Below are 21,841 nucleotides of genomic sequence, written 5' to 3' on the forward strand. Positions count from 1 at the left end.
TAGTTATCGAGGTTAGTTATGCTGGGATAACTTATCCTATCATATATATGGAATAACTATCTCATCACTATGATATAAATAGTGGGATAAGTTATATCAAACATGACAACCAAACAAGATACAAAATTTTTATCTCATCGCTAATTTCCTATCGCATCACTATTTATTTTTATTACCACACCAAACGATCCCTTAAAGTATATAGAAGTAAGTCAAGTCAAGGATCCGTTTGAAACTAATAATTATTTTGAGTGTTGGTAGCGTCCAGATTATAGAGTTGAATCGTAACAAATGAGCTGTTCTTATGTTGTAATTTTACTATTTTTAGAAAAAACACTTTTTGAAATACTCTAAGTATAAAATAATTTAAGAAAAATATTTAGATAGAGTCCTCACTTAATTTTTTTTTTTAAAGAAATGAAGATAACTTAATCTTAAAGGTCTTAACAAATAAACCTTTAAAAGTTTAGAGAAAATAGGTTAGAGATTTTTAGTTTTACTTTAAGAAGGTATTAGAACTTAAAGTAGCTCCAAATCTGTGATTATCCGACAAAACTTTTTTGAGAAAATGATTAAGTATAGGAATCATTATTATTTTTTTTGGAAAAATTACCTAAATACACAACTTATTTTATCATATTTTCTAGAATTACCTACCATTTGAAAGAACTACAAAAATCCATACTCTCTTGTTCTCGAATACATCACTTTACGTTATGTATCGGGGCATACGTGATATACCGGGACATTTGAGTGATATATTTGTAATCGAGACGCTATGTATCGCGACGTTGAGCGTTGTATCCGAAATCGGAATGCGAAATATCAAGACGTTTTGAGATGTATTCAGATTCCGCCAAATATAAGGAATTTCTGTAATTTGAAAAGGAATAAATATATGGTGTAATTAGCTTTTAATACTATGGGATTTGTGTAAATTCCCTTCTTTTTTTTAAAGAATAAGATAAAAGGAAAGGAAACTTAACTAACCATTTGAAATAAATTGAAAGTAATTAAGGCTTTAACAAAATAAATTAAGTAAGAATTTATTTGAATAAAATAATAACTCGAAACAATTTAATCAATTAAAGATAACTGAAAACTTGATTAGGAATATTTGAGAATTGATGGTCTATCATTTGGAGATTTTAACTAAGTTAATTAAAATATTTAAAAGGGAAATTTTTCAAAATGTCAATATTTTAACATTTAATAGGACTCATTGTCAACACTTTCAATATTTAGTAAAAATGTCAAAATTTTAGTTTATTATGTATCTTATTTAAGTTTTTATTATTTGTTTTAATTTAAAGAATACAATTGTTAAATAACAGAAAAGAGAAATTTAGGGGAGAGAAAATTTTTAAAAAGAACAATTGCTTAAAAGTCTCATCAGTTACAAAAATTCAAAAAAAAATTACAGAGAACTCATACCACTTGTTCATCAAATTTCTAGTATCGATTTTTAAATTTTCATTGATAATACTCAATTTATGTTAAAATGAATTCAATTAAATCGCGTTTTTTTTTATATCCAACCACGGCTTCAATGAATCAGATTTTAGAGCCAAAATCGACTTTCGTAATGATCTAACTCCTCTAAAATTATGTGAAATTTCATATTCAACCACATTTGACATTGTCAATACAAAAGCTACTTAGGGATAAAGAAAGATCCAAGAAAAATTATGCAATCAAGGCATATTAAAACTCATAAATCATAAAAGCCTAGTGGAATCACACAAACTCAACAAGAAGTATATAATCACTAAGAACGAACATGTATTTCGAAATTCATGAGATAATAATAACCAATCAAATCTTTTTAGACTAAGATCTTACTAACTAGAGAATATATACACTTACATAATAATAATTAGAAAAAAATCACAAAACATAGTATAAAAATGTGTCACAATCAAAGCTTGCAGATTGTGATCCTAATAACGTGCATATTTCTTTTTGGATGACGAGACAACGTTTTACTAATGCACAAGTGAATACGGATTTAAATTTGGGTTTTGTGAACAAAGAATCGAAAAAAAGAAATATATCAGACGAAGAAGAAGAAGAAGAAAAAAAGAGAGAATCGGAGAAGAAGGTTGCAAAGAAAGAGAGGATGGAGAAGAAGGTTATAAAATTGTATTCATATTAATTTTTGTTTGTCAATTGTTTTTCTTTTACTCAACATTTATATTTTTATTAAGAATATTGTATTTTTTTTTTTAGTTTGTAGTCATTCTAGTAGGTATGTCAAAATTGATTTGTATTTCTTAAACATAGATGTATCATATTTCTTTCACAGTCAATTTGTATTTTTTTTAGAATATTGTATCATTCCTCAACAGATTGTATTATTTTCATTATGTATGCTATTGTTTTTCCAGAATCTTGTATCTTTCTTTAATCGTATTAATATGTAATGATTAGATTATATTGTGATACAATGAGTAATATTTTTGTAATACGAATAAAAGAAAAATATATTTGGCAGTTATTTAATACAATTTTGATCACTGGGATACAATTTTTAGTTTTCACTATGAAAGTAAAATACCAATTTTAATTTGAATGGTAAAGTGAGCACATAAAATACAAAAGTTGTTGATATACAATTATGATGAAAACATAAAAAAAAGTAATACAGACTTGTTGTCATTGAAATTGAGATTGAAATACGAAATGAGCACAATAAATACTCACATCAATTGAAATACAAAATTGACTTTGTTGGTATGTCATTATGATGAACACAAAAAAAGTACAAACTTTTCTGAATACAATGTGAGAGTTAAATACAAAATGATCACAGTAAAATACGTACCACAATATGATATTCAATTTTAGTTTGAATGGTAAAGTGAGCACATAAAATATAAAAGTTGTTGGTATACAATTATGATGAAAACATATTAAAAAAGAAATACAGACTTGTTGTAATTGAAAATTGAGATTGAAATACAAAATGAGGACAATAAATACTCACTTCAATTGAAATACAAATGTGACTTTGTTGGTATACCATTATGATGAATACAAAATAAAAAAAAAGTAGAATTTGTTTGTATATAAAGTGATATTGAAATACAAAATAAGCAAATTAAAATACGAAATTGTCGTCATTTTTGTTCTAAGTAGAAAATTGTTGATTAAGTTGGATACCTCTAGTAATTCTCTTAGATTCTGCCATTGGAGAGTGATTTAGAGTTTATCAAACCCAAAACGTGATTTCAACAACATACAACAATTTTGAACGATTTAAACAAAAATAAAATCATAAAACAAATCTTAAAAAATGGATAAGGATGCATACCTTAATAAAAGGGATTGTGTGAATATCTTTATAAAATATATTTTTCAATTTCTGGAAAAATAAAACAAAAAAGAAGGAAGAGAAAGAGGCGGGTTTTGAAATGGAGAAGAATTGGTAGATGAAAATATGTTGCAAAAAAAAAATAAAAGAAGAAGAAGAAGAAAATATGAAAGAGAGAAAATATTCCCTTTATTTTAAACATATGATAGAGGATTAATTGAAAAATGTGTAATTAAGGTGAGATAAAATAGAAAGTAAATTAGGATACACAATCTTTTCTAAAATAATGACATTTTGACATTTTTACTAATATTTATAAAGTATGGAGATTTTTACTAATTAAGTTAGATTTTTTGACTAATTTGCTAATTTTTCCTATTTAAAAAACTAGAGTTTAAATAACATTTGTGTGCCCAAGTCCGGTTTCCTTTTCACATGGACCAGCAACTTGGGCCTTACCCAGCAACTTGGGCCTTACTGTTGCTTTTTGACCCAATTTCTCCCTTTGTATATACCTGTTGTATATCAATGTATATGATATATATTAATCGCAACTTTTCTGCATATAGCCCTACATTTCAGCTTCCGAGACCTATATCAGCTTCCCTTTTCAAATTTTGACATCGATAGGGCTGACTCGAAAGGGGCGTTAAGGGGACAAAGAGGGAGTCCCGGTTGGACTCAAGATGAATAGTTCATACATAGAAAAAAAATAAGAATTAGTACTAAACCATACCACTAAAACCTTAAAACTAAAAAATATAAAAACAAACAAATCATAATCAAATGAAAGTACTTGTTTTTTAGTTATTTTAGTATTAATAAATGGGAATGAAATAGCAAATTTATCATTTATAGCATTAATGACATCAGCATGAGAAGAGAAATTAAACAGTAGTTTTTTTTTTTTTTTTTGATAAATTAAACAATGTTTATACTTGTTAATATAATTTTGAATATAGAGGTATAAATCATGAGAAAAGAAAATGTTTAAAAGTCTACAAATACCATATATTTATTATCACAAGTGAAGCTTCATATATGAGATGCAAACAATTATCTCGACAAATAAGACGAATACAAACATGTATAAATCAATAAATCTAGAAATAAAAATTACAAAGATAAAAGATAATAGTTAAATATTTTATTAATATAAAATATTAATTTAATATATTTCAAATAAATAAAATCAATCATACGCAAATGTGCGGGTAGTATACTAAATAATGAAAAGGGAATGAAAAGATCATTTATAATCCAAATATTAAGTATTCGTTTTGGGCTTCTGTTCGGTGTGGGTTGTTTTTAGTTTCTCTTCACCTGCGGTTGTGCATCAAAATTTAGCCAGTGAATATATGATGACGTAGGAATGACTCAATGCCTTAAAAAATGAGGTATCCATTTTAGGCCCGAAATTTGAGTGTCCTATTTTTTTTTAGTAATAATAGAATTATTATAAAAAAAAAAATGTAAGAGCTGCCGTAGAGAACGTAGAACTTTAATTTATTCATTCTTCTCTTTTATTGTTTATTTGTATTCGTGATTTTTGGAAGATATTTTAGCTATTGGTTTTAAATTTTCATGATTGACACGACTAAATTTATTTTTATGCATTTTGATTGTGTTTTCGAGATAATGTGTAACTAAATTTTATAATTAGGGTTGTGAGAACTATGATGAAGTATCAAAGTTAATGTAAAAAGTGATTCTTGAATGGTGTCACGATCCAAGACTACACCTTCGACGTGGCCAACACTCGAGAATCATTGATGGTTCCCAAGCGAACCTTCATCCTGGATGACTACAAGCGGAAGACTAACTCAAGCATACATAAGCATCAAATTGAAAGAAACGTTTAAAAACAACTTACTAAATCTCAAAACTTTGTTGAATACACTAAGGGGTCGTTTGGTAGAGTGTATTAGGAAAAATAACGCATGCATTAGCACTGTGTATTACTAGTACCTTGTTTGGTACTCTTTTCCAACCTATGTATAACTTATGCAAGCATTAGTTATACACTCTATTGTGTATTAAAGTGTGTATTGCTAATACCATGGATTTCTAGGTATTAGCAATACAATGGTTTTAATGCATGCATTAGATTAACTAATGACAAAACTACCCTCTATTATTATTATTATTATTATTATTATAATAATAATAATAATTATTATTATTATTTTTGTAAAAGAATGTGGGGGTATTTTTGTAAACAAATATTTTTTTAATAGTCTTTATACAAGGCTTGCTATTTCCAATACATCAAACCAAACAATGTATAAGAAATAATGCAAGCATAACTAATGCAAGCATTACTAATGCATGCATTACTAATACATCATATTCAGTATTATTCTTATACACTCTACCAAACGACCCCTAAGTATGAATCATAAGTTTAAATAAAATATCTGAAAATTATAAGACTTTCCAAAACTGTCTATCTATGAAACCTCTACTATATATAGACTAGTGTCGGGACAAGACCCACAACTACTCAAAATGATAAGAATACTAACAACTCATAAAACTTGAGTCCTTCGGAAGCAAGGAGACCTCACTCGAAAGATGACGAGGGGATGAAGTGATCTCAACAGACACTTGTCGAGGATCCTAAGAACTTGTATCTGCATCATTAAAAGATGCAGGTCGAATGACATCAGTACATTGAATTACAAGTATGTAATATAGCTGAATAACAAATAACTGAATGAAATTACTGCAACGATATAAATATATACTCAATTGAATGTAAAGAAATAAAGAAGTGAAATTATTAAAAAATTACAAAAATACTTGCTCATCTCTGAACTCAACATATTTAGTGATATAATAAAACTACACTTTTAACTCTATTTGGGAGATTCTCTAACCGACAATCATTACTATGAACTACGTGATAATACAATGTCTCGCCCACGCTGTCAGATTTGTCTTATACCTTGCCGGGGCATAGAACACTTCAACTAAGTGGATCCACTAAGCTCTGCATATGGACTAAAAAAATGATCAACAACAACATCAATTGTAGAGTGGAAAAAAGAGAAAGGATTATCAATGGGGGGAAATATTATTATTCCCACATCAATGTCATATTTTCCAATAATATCGTTTGCTTTCTTGTTTAAACTTGCACAATGCTTTGGAAATGTTGAGTATAGAACATCTTCGTCATCTGTTTTGGCCATCAAAATCTTTTGATGTCCTAGAGTATCTTTTTCTGTCATAACTCAAGTGAAAATGAGATGTTAATTGATGAGACTCTCCAAAAAATGTGTTGCTTATTTATACACAAAATTCCACTATAATGTAATTAATTTCTTGCCATACAAGAAATGAAAACAAATCTCCTCATTATGTTAAATTATAGTAACAAAATAAATTTATGTAGATACTTAGAAAAATTAGTCTTGCTCTTACCATAATAATAAAAAATAAATCAAAATTTTCAAATTAAAGAAATTAGTACTCTAATATGGTCAATGACTTTATCAATTAATTGAGAAAGTAGGTGAGAACAAAATTTGAAATGAAATAATCTACATATCAAAATCTTAAAAAATTCAATATAATAGGAAAATGTTTTAATAAGCTACTATAATTGTAGACAACAAAATCTAATGCAATTAGAAGAAAAATTAATTTTCTAGACTAAAATTTCTTGAAATTTCATGAGTGGAAGTTACCAAACCCAAAAATAAATCTTAGTTAGTCAGGGAACTTTAAAATATATGAAGACCAAAATATAAAAAATTGGTCAAATTTCCTGGCCAAATAAATAGCTAAAGGTGAATTTTTTTAAATCTACTCTCAAATTACTTCACTGTTATATGCATTATTATTATCTATATTTTTAAAATATTATGTATCTTACCATTAATTAAGAATTGCCTACGTATCTTACACTTAGATACATCTATTTTTACTACCAGATAGACAAAAAAAGGGAGAGAGACAAGCGAGATTGGAGAAGGAGGCGAGCGATTGAGATTCATATGTATCCCAAACACATGTGAATCACACTAGATAGATGTTTAAATCATCTTTTTTAAATAACGGCTACCGAGTTAAATTTTTGCTATTGATAATATTTTCCACATTCTCTGTGAAATCTATCCTGACTGATAATTGAGTAAATATATTACAAACAATCGTTTATATTTTTTTTTAAGAATTATATTTGCTGTTATCACCTTCTCACTTTTTAAATTTTTTAATATTTAATTGGAACCACTATTTGATATGCTTATTCAAAAGTATTACTAATTATTTAATTATTGATAATTAAAGACTATGGCCAAAGGGTTAGTATTTGATCAATCTTAAATGGTTTACGACTACGCTAACAATAATACTTATAAAATTTTAATTTTAATTATATTTCTAAATCGATCCTGCAAAAAAAAAATTAACTTATAATGAAGAGATTTTTTTTTCATTTATAGTATAGCAAGAAATTAATTATAATATAGTAGAATTTTTTGTACAAATAAACAACAGATTTTTTTGGAAAGTCTCATCAATTAACATCTTATTTTCACTTGAGTCATGGAAGAAAAAAGGACTCTAGGACGTCAAAAAATTCTGATGGCCAAAATAGAAGATAAAGTTGATCTAGACTCAACAATTTCAAAGCGTTGTACAAGTTTATACAAGAAAGCTAGGCAAGCGATATGATTGGGAAATATGACATTGATGTGGGAATTAATAATAATATTTCCCCCATTGATAATCATTTCTCTTTTTTTCACCCTACAGTTGATGTTGTTGTTGATCGTTTTTTAATTCCATAGTTTCTCTTTCACTTCCCTGCACATATGGACTAAAAAAACGATCAACGACAACATCAATTGAAGGGTGGACAAAGGAGAAAGGATTATCAATGGGGGGAAATATTATCGTTCCCACATCAATGTCATATTTCCCAATCAAATCGCTTGCTTTCTTGTTTAAACTTGCACAACGCTTTGAAAATGTTGAGTATATATCTTCTTCGTCATCTGTTTTGGCCATCAAAATCTTTTGATGTCCTAAAGTCTCTTTTTCTGCCATTACTCAAGTGAAAATGAAATGTTAATTGATGAGACACTCCAAAAAATATGTTGCTTATTTATATAAAAAATTCTTCTATATTGTAATTATTATCTTGCCATACTATAAATGAAAACCAATCTCCTCATTATGTTAAATTATAGTAACAAAATAAATTTATGTAGATACTTAGAAAAAGTAGTCTTGCTCTTACCATAATAATAAAAAATAAATCAAAATTTTCAAATTAAAGAAATTAATACTCTAATATGGTCAATGACTTTATCAATTAATTGAGGAAAATAGGTGAGAACAAAATTTGAAATGAAATAATCTACCTATCAAAATCTTAAAAAATTCAATATAATAGGAAAATGTTTTAATAAGCTACTATAATTGTAGACAACAAAAGTTAATACAATTAGAAGAAAAATTAAATTTTCTTGCCTAAAATTTCTTGAAATTTCAGGAGTGGAATTTACCAAACCCAAAAACAAATCTTAGTTAGTGTAAGGGAACTTTAAAATATTTGAAGACCAAAATTTAAAAAGCTAGTCAAATTTCATGGTCAAATAAATAGCTAAAGGTCAATTTTTTAAAATCTACTCTCAAAATACTTCACTGTTATATGCATTATTATTATCTATACTTTTAAAATATTATGTATCTTACCTCTAACTAATAATTGACTACGTATCTTACAATTAGATACATCTATTTTTACTACCAGATACACAAAAAAAGGGAGAGAGACAAGCGAGATTGAGGAAGGAGGCGAGCAATCGAGATTCACATGTATCCCAAACACATGTGAATCACACTAGATAGATGTTTAAATCATCTTTTTTAAATAACGGCTACCGAGTTAAATTTTTGTTATTGACAATATTTTTCCACATTCTCTGTGAAATCTATCCTGACTGAGAATTGAGTAAATATATTACAAACAATCGTTTATATTTCTTTTTAAAAATTCTATTTGCTGTTATCACCTTCTCACTTTTTAAATTTTTTAATATTTAATTGGAACCACTATTTGATATGCTTATTCAAAAGTATTACTAATTATTTAATTATTGATAATTAAAGACTATGGCCAGATGGTTAGTATTTGATCAATCTTAAATGGTTTACGACTACGCTAACAATACTACTTATAAAATTTAAATTTAAATTATATTTCTAAATCGATCCTGCAAAAAAAAAAATTAACTTATAATGAAGAGATTTTTTTTTTTCATTTATAGTATAGCAAGAAATTAATTATAATATAGTAGAATTTTTTGTACAAATAAACAACAGATTTTTTTGGAAAGTCTCATCAATTAACATCTTATTTTCACTTGAGTCATGGAAGAAAAAAGGACACTAGGACGTCAAAAAATTCTGATGGCCAAAATAGAAGATAAAGTTGATCTAGACTCAACAGTTTCAAAGCGTTGTGCAAGTTTATACAAGAAAGCTAGGCAAGCGATATGATTGGGAAATATGACATTGATGTGGGAATTAATAATAATATTTCCCCCATTGATAATCCTTTCTCTTTTTTTTCACCCTACAATTGATGTTGTTGTTGATCGTCTTTTTATTCCATAGTTTTTCTTTCACTTCCCTGCACATATGGACTAAAAAAAGGATCAACGACAACATCAATTGAAGGGTGGAAAAAGGAGAAAGGATTATCAATGGGGGGGAATATTATCGTTCCCACATCAATGTCATATTTCCCAATCAAATCGCTTGCTTTCTTGTTTAAACTTGCACAACGCTTTGAAAATGTTGAGTATATATCTTCTTCGTCATCTGTTTTGGCCATCAAAATCTTTTGATGTCCTAAAGTCTCTTTTTCTGCCATTACTCAAGTGAAAATGAAATGTTAATTGATGAGGCACTCCAAAAAATATGTTGCTTATTTATATAAAAAATTCTTCTATATTGTAATTATTATCTTGCCATACTATAAATGAAAACAAATCTCCTCATTAATTATGTTAAATTATTGTAACAAAATAAATTTATGTAGATACTTAGAAAAAGTAGTCTTGCTCTTACCATAATAATAAAAAATAAATCAAAAATTTCAAATTAGAGAAATTAATACTCTAATATGGTCAATGACTTTATCAATTAATTGAGGAAAGTAGGTGAGAAGAAAATTTGAAATGAAATAATCTACATATCAAAATCTTAAAAAATTCAATATAATAGGAAAATGTCTTAATAAGCTACTATAATTGTAGATAACAAAAGTTAATACAATTAGAAGAAAAAATAAATTTCTTGCCTAAAATTTCTTGAAATTTCATGAGTGGAAGTTACCAAATTCAAAATTAAATCTTAGTTAGTGTCAGGGAACTTTAAAATATTTGAAGACCAAAATTTAAATAGTTTGTCAAATTTCATGGCCAAATAAATAGCTAAAGGTTAATTTTTTAAAATCTACTCTCAAAATACTTCACTGTTATATGCATTATTATTATTATCTATACTTTTAAAATATTATGTATCTTACCACTAATTAATAATTTATTACGTATCTTACACTTAGATACATCTATTTTTACTACCAGATACACAAAAAAAGGGAGAGAGACAAGCGAGATAGGGGAAGGAGGCTAGCGATCGAGATTCATATGTATCCCAAACACATGTGAATCACACTAAATAGATGTTTAAATCTTCTTTTTTAAATAACGGCTACCGAGTTAAATTTTTGCTATTGACAATATTTTTCCACATTCTCTGTGAAATCTATCCTGACTGATAATTGAGTAAATATATTACAAACAATCGTTTATATTTTTTTTTGAGAATTATATTTGTTGTTATCACCTTCTCACTTTTTAAATTTTTTAATATTTAATTGGAACCACTATTTGATATGCTTATTCAAAAGTATTACTAATTATTTATTTATTGATAATTAAAGACTATGGTAAAATGGTTAGTATTTGATCAATCTTAAATAGTTTACGAATATTCTAACAATAATACTTATAAAATTTAAATTTTAATTATATTTCTAAATCAATCTTGCAAAAAAAAATTAAACTTATAATTAAGAGATTTTTTTGCATTTATTGTATAGCAAGAAATTAATTACAATATAGTAGAATTTTTTGTATAAATAAACAACTTATTTTTTGAAAAGTCTCATGAATTAATATCTCATTTTCATTTGAGTCATTGTAGAAAAAAGGACTCTAGGACGTCAAAAGATTCTGATGGCCAAAATAGAAGATAAAGTTGATCTATACTCAACAGTTTCATAGCGTTGTGCAAGTTTATACAAGAAAGCTAGGCAAGAGATATGATTGGGAAAAATGACATTGATGTGGGAATTAATAATAATATTTCCCCCATTGATAATCCTTTCTCTTTTTTTCACCCTACAATTGATGCTGTTGTTGATCGTTTTTTTATTCCATAGTTTCTCTTTCACTTCCCTGCACATATGAACTGAAAAAAGGATCAACGAGATCATCAATTGAAGGGTGGAAAAAGGAGAAAGGATTATCAATGGGGGGAAATATTATCATTCCCACATCAATGTCATATTTCCCAATCAAATCGTTTGCTTTCTTGTTTAAACTAGCATAACACTTTGGAAATGTTGAGTATGTATCATCTTCGTCATCTGTTTTGGGCATCAAAATCTTTTGATGTCCTAGAGTCTCTTTTTCTGCATTACTCAAGTGAAAATGACATTTTAATTGATGAGGCTCTCCGAAAAATGTGTTGTTATTTATATAAAAAAATCTTTAATATTGTAATTAATATCTTTTCATACTATAAATGAAAACAAATATCCTCATTATGTAAAAACTATAGTAACAAAATAAATTTATGTAGATACTTAGAAAAAGCAGTCTTACTCTTACCATAATAATAAAAATAAATCAAAATTTTCAAATTAAAGAAATTAATACTCTAATATGGTCAATGAATTTATTAATTAATTGAGGAAAGTAGGTGAGAACTAGATTTGAAATTAAATAATCTACATATCAAAATTTTAAAAAATTCAATATAATAGGAAAATGTTTTAATAAGCTACTATAATTGTAGACGACAAAAGTTAATATAATTAGAAGAAAAAATATTTCTTGCCTAAAATTTCTTGAAATTTCATGAGTGGAAGTTACCAAACCCAAAAATAAATCTTAGTTAGTGTCAGGGAACTTTAAAATATTTGAAGACCAAAATTTAAAAAACTAGTGAAATTTCATGGTCAAATAAATAGCTAAAGGTTAATTTTTTAAAATCTACTCTCAAATACTTCACTGTTATATGCATTATTATTATCTATACTTTTAAAATACTAGAAAGTAATGGCCCGTGCCAGTACGGGCCCAATATTATTATGTAATATTTCTTTTTTTTTTGTTAAATTTGTTTTTACGTAAAATTGGAGAAAAAATTGATGAATCTATCGGTGTGTTCTGTAAAATATTAATTTTCTATATTTGATGAGCTAAAATTTTTGCAACATATTTCTTCTAGAAAATAAGTTTTTTTTCTTTTGAAATGAGGAAATGATTTCTATAATAAATATCATAACTTGATATCAATTAAAAGTTGGATTACAAGTATGTAGTGTAAGATAACCTTGCATATTAATCGTTTGTTGATATTTTAAGGAACTAAGTTTTACAAGATAGTTTTGTACACTTATTTTACATAATAGCAAAATGTGATATATTGTATAGAAAGTTAGTTGAGATGCAGATTGAGTTGATTTGATCTTTGATCAAAAGATTAAGACCTGATACATATGAGAGAAGAAGAAAAAATATTATTCATAAATTACAAGATTGGAAAAAGAATCAAATCACAGTTGCTTGAAATAGGAGGTATGTACATACATGAAAGCAAGTGTACAATTACTTCAATATGATGACTTAAGAACCAAGTGCAAGGCTGATAAGGCTAGGTAGATAGCTATTGTTTCCGAGGTCGGCCAAAACAGAAACAAATTCATAAACACAAATACAAGTAAAGTTGTTGATCGAGTTTATTCTTTAAGTTCACAAAGAAAACACAAGCACAAATCTTCTTGTGGTTCATCTAGGAAAATGACCGCAGACTGGCACTACTTTGACTTGAAGTTCCTTCATCATTCAGCTCTTTATTGGTAAACTAAGAAGTGATTGACTATACAGAGAACTATCTCCAAACTACCTCCAATGCATCGATTAATAAATGAAAAGGACAAACGTAGTTATTTTATACAATTCAAGTAGCTCGTATATCATAATACTCTAAAAAACTATATGAGCTCTAAGGCAATATATTGATCACAATAATCAAACTACTTTCACTGCTAGTAATATAAGTAAATGCAACAAACTATCAACCACAACTACACAAAGGCCAAGATATATATATATATATATATATATATATATATATATATATATATATAAATATGGTCCCAGCAAAATCTATAAAATGAAAGATTTTTTGTACTATAATGGAATAGTCTAGTTTTATGACTTCAATTGTGGCTTAAGATTTATAGTCTTTTATCATAGTTTTGTGCTCTTTTAACCGAAGATCTTTTGAGGAATAGATTATAATGCCCAAAGTAAAGACACCCTTCACATACCGAGAATCACTTCAAATGATACATTCAAGAGTTCAAAAAAAAAAACTTACATTGAACCGCTGCTGAACTATGTCTTGAAAGTGTCAAACACTTTAGCATGTTTTACCTCTTCTCAAATCTAACTCGAACAACGGAAAAAAATTGTGTGGGACATCCCAAGAGCTTAGAATCAATAAGTTTAAAGGAATGATATTGCTACTTATACGCAAGTACACCAATGATAGGCTTATTGTATTGATTAGACTAACTAATAGTGTATATGCAAGCATTTACGGTGCTGACTTGTTTTTATTAAAAATCAACGGCAACATCGAAGACAAATTTGAGGCGAAATAGAGAAGCAAAAAGCATCTCAAATTTCTGAATTCAACAAAGACGCAATTCTTACAGTCCAACCGGTAACCCTACAGATCTAAAACAGAAGAATCGAATTGGGTCTTGATTTTCATTAAAATTTATGAAAGATGGAGAGAAATTTCAAAATCACAACCCAAAAATATAACCGAAAAGCAGAAAAAGATAACAAAAAGCTGCATATTTCTTAATAACACAATATAATCATTTACCTATACAACAACAACACATGCAGGAAAATCAGACAGAAAAACTTGATTTTTTTGCTTTGCAAATTAAAGAAGAAGAGAGACAGAGCATCAACTCTCATAGAATGTCCTAAATACACATCAGTTTGGCAGCATTGCTACGTGTCTCTTCCAAAGCAGTATTAAGACACGTATGCAGCCTTTATTGATGAGTTTGGTAGTGTAAATGACCAAAAGACCCTTATTCTTTTATAAAGATGGCAAAAATCAGTCATCTTGCTATCTCTTCTATATAAGTAAGTAAAAGTAAAGTAAGGTAAAGTAAAGTATAATAAAAAGAAATAATTTAAATTAATTTGACGCTTTTCTTAATAAATTATTTATTAGGAGTTTATTTAAAAAAATAATTTTATTAATTATACTTTAAAAATATAAATATGACTATTAATAATCTTATATAGTTATTTAATGATATATATAATATTAAAAAATAATTTGTTTTGAATATAAAAGCTAAATAATAATATTTTATTAAATTATTTAACTATATTAAATTTAAACAATTTAATATGTAGAGAATAAAAATGGAAATATATAGAAACTCAATAAAGTTATCATTGTATAGGTGTCAATTGTAAATTAAATGAACCCCACTATACTCAATGATAGAAGACATAATATGTAATTTAGTAGAAAAGTGTAGGGTTTTTTTTTAAAGATGTTAAGAAGGTCCAAATAATAAGGCTAATAGTACAATTTTTTCTATGCAATACTTATCACTTTGAGAAGTTGGAATGACAAAAATATCCCCACGTGCCAATTGAATGACCAATAAGTAGCCTTTGAAAACTCTCTCTTCTAATATATACTAGATAATGTTGCTCGTGCTATGCAGGGGCCCAATAATATAAATGGTATGTTTTGGGGATAATAACAGAGTTTTTTGAAGCGATTGTTTGCGTGGATAAAGGAATAAGTTTTTTTTATCACAAACCTGTACTTTCTTTGACGTTATTCAAGGCACAATAAGACTACCCACATACAACATTTTTGAAATATTTTATGTTGTCAATTATCATGATTTATAGTATTTTTACGATAGATTCACTTAAAGAATGAGTGGAATTTTTTGTATTTTTTTCAAAACATATTTTATGTTGTCAATTATCATGATTTATAGTATTTTTACACAATTTTTAAGTATAAAAAAAATTAAAACAAAAAAATTAAAATGGACGCAATATATGTTATTTTTGTTGTCTCAATTTATGTGACACAAATGAAATTTGAAGAGTCATCCAAATTTGCATTTTAAAAAAAAAATTTAAGTTATTAATTATTGTGATTTATAATATTTTTATGTAACTTTCAAATAACCAACATTACTGGTCACTTTGTCCTAATTTATGTGATATGGATAAAATTACAAAATTAATCCTTTTAAAATGTCTTTCAGATATTTTAAGTTGTTAATTATTATTATTTATAATACTTTTTTGGTAATTTAAAAAATGATATGTGTTATTTTTTCTGTCCCAATATATGTGAGCCTGATAGAATTCTGAGAGTGAACCTATTTTATTATATAGCTTTTAAATATTTTAAATTGGTAATTATTGTAATTTTTAATGCTTTTTAAGTCATTTGTAAATGATATATGTTGCTTCCTTTGTCCCATTTTATATAGTATAAATAAAATTCCCGAAACCAACTCAATTTTTTAATATATATTTTTAAATTATTAATTATTGTGATTTAATAGAAAATGTACAAAACTTGTATTAGCCTAAAAAATGGCCACGATAATTCGAAGCCTACAGAAAGCAATATGGTTGTACGTAAAATTTAAATACTTAATATATATTACTCCGCTTGTCTCAATGTATGTAACATAGATAAAATTTCAAGAGTCAATCAACTGTTGTTAATTGTTAAGATTTATAATACATTTTACGTAGTTTTCAATAATTTCACATTAAACAATACATATTACTAATTTTGTCTCATTTTATGTGACATTGATAGATTAATTTTAAGAATCAATCAATTTATTTTTTTGTGTTTTTTTAATAAATATTTTAAGTTGTCAATTATCACGATTTATTGTATTTTATACATAATTTGTAACGATAGATTAATTTCAAGAATCAATCGAATTTTTTTATATGTATTTATTTTTGAAATATTTTATGTTGTCAATTATCATGATTTATAGTATTTTTACAATAGATAAACTTCAAGAATCAGTGGAATTTTTTGTATCTTTTTCAAAACATATTTTATGTTGTCAATTATCATGATTTATAGTATTTTTACGCAATTTTTAAATATAAAAAAAATTAAGACTAATAAATTAAAATGGACGCAATATATGTTATTTTTGTTATCTCAATTTATGTGACAAATGAAATTTGAAGAGTCATCCAAATTTGCATTTTTTTAAAAAATGTTTTAAGTTATTAATTATTGTGATTTATAATATTTTTATGTAACTTTCAAATAACCTACATTGCTGGTCACTTTTTCCTAATTTTTGTGATATGGATAAAATTACAAGATTAACCCTTTTAAAATGTCTTTCAGATATTTTAAGTTGTTAATTATTATTATTTATAATACTTTTTTGGTAATTTTAAAATGATATATGTTATTTTATCTATCCCAATATATGTGACCCAGATAGAATTTTGAGAGTCAACCTATTTTATTATATATCTTTTAAATATTAAATATTTTAATACCAATGGGATCACTGACTTGTAACAAGATCACTGACCTGGCGGTGGTCCGCCCAGTTATAGATCAAGCAAGTCAATATCCTTAGAGGTAGTCTAACTACATAAGAATCGAAATACACAAGAATTTTAACATAGTTTTTCAGACTGCATAGTTAATTATTTTACCCAAGCAAAGGGCCTGTCAAGAAGCTAATAAATACTTTTATTAAGCCCACGTGTCTGATAGTTCCAACCGGGTATGAGGCGCCCTACTTATCAAACTCAATTTCGGGCTAAAAATCACGGCTCATCAGACGGAGTCATAAAGACAAAGCCAATGAAAGTAGTACTAGGTCTGACTGTACCTTAATCTCAGAACCAAGTTGAGAAGCCATACTAAAATTCTTCTATATTTAAATAAAACTTAGATCCGTTCATGGTCTATATAAAAGAGAAGTTAGTTATCCGGCATAGATATAATTAGTTAGCCGGACATAGTCACGGCTTAACTCAGATAAAAACTAAAAATAAAAGGAAGTACATTGTAGCAAACAACACACTTTACTATTCCTCCGGCCAAAGTTCGGTAAACTTACAGTACTTGAAAATATTTTACAAGTGGGGAAAGAGAAAGTAGAAAGAAGGAGAGAGGGTTTCTAAAAACCTCGGCTCATCAGACGGAGTCATAAAGACAAAGCCAACGAAAGTAGTACTAGATCTGACTGTACCTCAATTTCAGAACCAAGTTGAGAAGCCATACTAAAATTCTTCTATATTTAAAGAAAGCTTAGATCCGTTCATGGTCTATATAAAAGAGAAGTTAGTTATCCGGCATAGATATAATTACTTAGCCGGACATAGTCACGGCTTAACTCAGAGATAAAAACTAAAAATTTTGAGGTATATCTACCTCTTCTAGTCGAGTGCTTTTAATATCTTCTTGATCCATAAAAGAGAGAATATATCTATTCCGAAATTTAATATAAAAACCATTTATAATTATGGTTGGTTTGATAAGATTTCTAATAAACAGTTAATTAAAACAACTGAACAATCCTTGGCGCTAAACTCGTCTGAACAAACTATCCGTTTATTAAATAAGCGTGATATTGAATTATATAAATCTCAGTATAAATTTTTGCATATTGGCATGGTTCAAATTGCTTTTAAACCTTTAACTCTTAAAGGGTTACCAGAGACTTTCTTAGCTGCTCTACGAGATGCGAGGAATTTAAATTTTCGTCAATCCTTGATGGGTTCGATAGAATCTACGGTGGCTTATGGTCCAATTTATTTTAATGCTCAGCCCAATTTGCAGTTATCTTTGACTGATTCTAATATATTAGATGTTTTAACCTTGAATGTTAAAACGCATGGTTATAACTATGCACCTGGATCTGAATTAATTTGCTTGTCGTATAGAATCTATTATAAATTACTTGCTACTTTGAATCCTAGATGTAAGTTATATGATACATCTGATCAAACTATTTTAGTAGAAACTAATTTCGCCAGATCTAAGGTCACTACTAGAAGACCTATAAAATTGGAAGAAATTAATTTTCCTACCACTTGGATTTTAGATTCTGTTATACCCCCTGAGCAAATGACCGATGTTGTCACTAATTCAGAATATTCTCATATTAGTCAAAATTTCGATGGAAAAATTTGTATGCAGTTTGATGAAAAAAGTGTTCCTTATAGTAGACATTCCTTTGCTTCTGATAGAAGACTGGCTATTCAACATATTTCTCTGATAGAACCTTGTTATGGTCCAACAAGAAATCGCGCTGCTTCATTACATACTTTATCAACAGTTATATCTGCAGAAAAACAAAAAATTAAAATTGATCCTCGGTTAAACATTGTTCAAACGAATGATAAAACATCTTATATTTCTGATAAGGATATTCCTTCTGTATCCGAGATGGATTTTAATCTTAATGATACTTAATGATGAGTGAACATCAAATTGATTTTAGTCCAGGTTCACTGGCAAGAAAATATATTCAAAACGAATTTTTAAATGAAAAATGGAACCGATTTAAAACTTGGTTTTTTGACACTTATAGTAAAGAAGATTTAAATAATATTTCTCAAGAGTTTTGTGAAACTTGTGCATTACATAATCATATTATGTTTTTTGTGCCTTGGTTTATAACCACTTATTTGCCTTTATTCATCAACGTTCTTGAACAATCTTACAAAGATGAATCGGGTAATATTATTCAATCCATTTATCCTCCTCAAGCTCCGTTTATTTTACCAAATAATACTGGTATTACTTTTACTGCGCGCTTTTCATAAATTTATTGATAATGATGTCGCCGCAGTAAGTATAAATAAAATTAATCGTCTTATTTCTCAAAATAATTATTTGGGCCTATATGTCAAAGTTATTGGTGAACATATTTGTTCTCTAGACAAAAAATTAGATAGCCTGTCTAATCTGATTGTTCAAATTGATAGTAAGCTAAAATCTGTGAAACAAGTTTCAGAACAGGCTTCTTCGTCAAAATAGCCTGATGTTCATATTCAAAGGCCTTCTGAGATTCAGGATTTTATTCTTAGACCTTTACACGACCTTGAAAATCTTCTTGATAAAAATTTTCTCAATTTGGTGCAAGTGCGAAATCGATAAGTCTCACTGAAGATTTTGCAGATGAGATGGAAGCTACTTTTGATTTTCAAAACTCAAATGGAAATGGAAGTTAATAAACTTCATGGGTATCCAAAGAAGAATAGTGGTAATACTGCTTATGCTAGAAAACCTAGCATGCAAACATATTACTATCCCAGGCATACTCCTCAAGATGTTTTAATAGAGGAAAGAGATTGGAATCAAACTAACACTTCTTATAGTGGAAGTGAGACTTATGAATGGAATCTCGATGGGTTAACTGATAGGCAGTTGACGATTATGGTTCATAGGATGCTTATGTATGTTACTATCTGCAAAAGTGTTAGTAACACTGACAAGACCATTTGCAAGATGATTATTGCAGGATTTACCGGTCAACTAAGAGGATGGTGGGATAATTATATGCCCTCTGATGCGAGAGCAACAATTATTAATGCTAAGGCAGTAAATGAAGGAGTTGATAATTTAGGCTTTGCCCTTGTTCAAAATAGAGAGGACGTTGTGTATACACTTATTTTGACTATTTTTGAACATTTTAGTGGTAGATTTACCAATCAATATGAAACCATTAGATCTCTTCTAAATGGTCTTAGATGTATACATTTAGGTGAGTTTAGATGGTATAAAGACACTTATTTAAGTCGGGTCATGGAACTTCCTGAAAATAGTTTAGAATTATGGAAAGCCAAATTTATTGATGGCTTACCTTTTTTATTTGCAGAAAGAGTAAAAAAGACTTAGAAATCCTCAAGGAATTATTCCATATAGTGATTTTACTTATGAAAAGCTTATTGGGACTTGTACACAAGAAGGCATAAATTTGTGCAATGAGTTAAAACTCTCAATACAGCTTAAGATGGATAAGCTTAGAGAAAAGTCTCAATTAGGAGATTTTTATACTCAATTCGGTTTACCGGATGCTTCAAAATGCACCAACCGAGAAACTTCTAAATCAGAATCTCATAGATCTAATCATAAGAAAAGAAGATCTAGAAGAAGGACTAGAGAAGAAAGAGATGAGCGTAGGACTCATTGTAAATCTCATAGATTTACCAGGAATAGGTCAAGGCGAAATCTTGATAAGATTAAGTATTATAAATGTGGAAAATTTGGGCATATAGCTCCAAATTGTAAGCTGGAAAAGCTTAAGACCCTATAACTAGATGATGATATTCAAGAGAATATTTATAGTTTTTTATATACTTCTGGTTCCGAATCAGATTATGATAATTCTGAAGCAAGTTATGTAACAGAGGATGAGCAACCTGAGCCTTCTAAGGTTCATCAAGATTCGAATGATGCTTGCAAATGTCATGGTGATATTTGTCACTGCGAACATGATGAATTTTACAAGCTGCAATCTCAGTTTGGAGACATGAATATGTTCACTATCACTGCAGACAATGTGATAGAACTTCTAAAAGAAGTTACCGATAATACTCTTCGTGAAAAGATCATTCAATTGGCTGCTAGTAAAACTAGCCCTTCAACTAGTATTCTTAGTGATAAAAAGGTTAAAGATGATTTTAATTTTCTGCTCCTTACTCTTTGTCTGAAGTTCATAATAGACTCTCTTCTAAATAAACCATGGTTATTCGTGATACCTTTTTTGATGATTTAAAATGAGAAATTGTACATTTGAAGGAAGAAATTAAATTTCTTAAACAAAATCATATTATTTATGATCACCGTCTTACTCAGATTGAGTCTGCAAAAGCAAAGGAAAAAATAAGGTTGATGAATCTACTGCTGAAGAAAATATTCTTGCCAACACTTTGAATATTGATCCGAAACAAAATATATTTTTAGGAATGATGCAAATTGTTACAGCTCATAAATGGTATATTAAATATACTATATTAATTGATAATACTTTTTCTATAACTAACATTGCTATGATTGATAGTGGCGCTGATGTGAGTTGCATTCAAGAAGGTCTTATACCTACTAAATATTTTCCAAAAACAACTCATATGGTTAAAT

General features: G+C 27.8%; 1 protein-coding gene across 1 annotated transcript in view; it reads left to right on the forward strand.

The window, feature by feature from the left end:
* The window catches only part of LOC125826321 (uncharacterized), a 198,133-nt gene that overhangs the window by 114,891 nt on the left and 61,401 nt on the right, over nt 1-21,841 (forward strand). The gene's annotated exons all lie outside the window — the stretch shown is intronic.

The sequence above is a fragment of the Solanum verrucosum genome, unplaced genomic scaffold (assembly GCF_900185275.1).
Source record: "Solanum verrucosum unplaced genomic scaffold, falcon-dt-bn FXZP01000125.1, whole genome shotgun sequence".
NCBI lineage: Eukaryota > Viridiplantae > Streptophyta > Magnoliopsida > Solanales > Solanaceae > Solanum > Solanum verrucosum.